We start from the raw sequence: 1,451 nt of genomic DNA on the forward strand, positions 1-1,451 counted from the left end.
AATCAATAACAGGGAGAGGCCATATTTAAAACCAATACACCACTCCTCACCTCACAGCAGCTGGGAGCATGGACACACAAATGTGTCAGACCCTTTACCTACTGTATTATTGTTCTTAAGTGTAAGGTTACTTAAAGATGTACTGCGTAGGATGGTGGCCAGAGTAGGTATAGAAACTATGCTGCTCATGTAAATGGGGCTGTCTGCTTCCAAATGTGATCTTTTCATGAATATTTACTAAATAATGAACTAATATTTACTAGTGTGGTCAAAGTACAGTAGGCTAAGTTTTAAAGCTAAAAATGTCTATTGCTGGAAATTCAAAATGGCGGACAATGGAGACAATCCACCTTTTCATGTATGAAAACAGCAATTTTCCCAGTCATAATGAATACATTATGTATGTGTGAATGAGCAGCATGAATCCTGGGAACAAACTTCAAAAAATATTACACAGTGCACCTTAAATGTGTGTGAATAAAAATCGTTGTGCTGTTGTCCATGCTATTTCGAGAATTCCATTTCATTTTCAAGAAATGAACAAAAGCACCAGAGGAAGAGATATAATGCCATCTCATGGGGTCCTCAAAACCTAATACACACCCCTCACCTCACAGCGGGTGGGACATGAAGAGAAAAGTGTGTCGGGCCCTTTATGGGGAGTGCGGGTTAAAGAACAAAAGAGGGGGTGAAAGTGAAAGACGCCAAGAACAAAAAGATATTGAAAGAGAATGATAGCAAGAACAAGGAGTAAAGAGAGAGAGAGAGAGAGACTACCAGGAGAGTACACAGAAGTGTCAGATGCAGAGAAAACAGACTGGCAGGGGAGGATAGGCAAAAGAAGATGAAAGGGGAAAAAACGTGAATGAACGAACGGAAGTTGGTAACGGGACCAGAAGAAATGGCATGAAGGCAAACTAGCATTGACTTCTCAACAAGGAGCCGTGTTGACAGCGCAGTTGTTGATCTGATTACGTGACACGCAGAAAGGAGACGGGGGTGTGCGGGTGTGAGCGACAAAACAAATGTAATCATCTTTTCCATCAGGAAGGAGGTTCCAGGGTCCCTTTGTGCTGTTTCAGCTCCTGTAAAAACACAGAGAGGGAAAAAAGGAAGAGTGAGACAGAGAGAGAGAGAGAGAGAGAGAGAGAGAGAGAGAGAGAGAGAGAGAGAGAGAAGAATGCTGAGAGATAAATACAAAGAAAGGGGGAAAGAACAGACAGAAAAGTAGAATGAAATAAAGGGCAAGGGAGAGAGAGAGAGAGAGAGAGAGAGAGAGAGAGAGAGAGAGAGAGAGAGAGAGAGAGAGAGAGAGAGAAAAAGGAGAGAGATGGACTAACAAACTTGATGTGTTACCGTCACAGCGGGAATAAACAGTAGCTTTCAATTTCCCTCAGCATGACTGCCCCAGGAGATCTACTGTCTTCAATCCATCACACACACACGCACGC

The sequence above is a fragment of the Engraulis encrasicolus genome, chromosome 15 (genome assembly GCF_034702125.1).
Source record: "Engraulis encrasicolus isolate BLACKSEA-1 chromosome 15, IST_EnEncr_1.0, whole genome shotgun sequence".
Taxonomy (NCBI): Eukaryota; Metazoa; Chordata; class Actinopteri; order Clupeiformes; family Engraulidae; genus Engraulis; species Engraulis encrasicolus.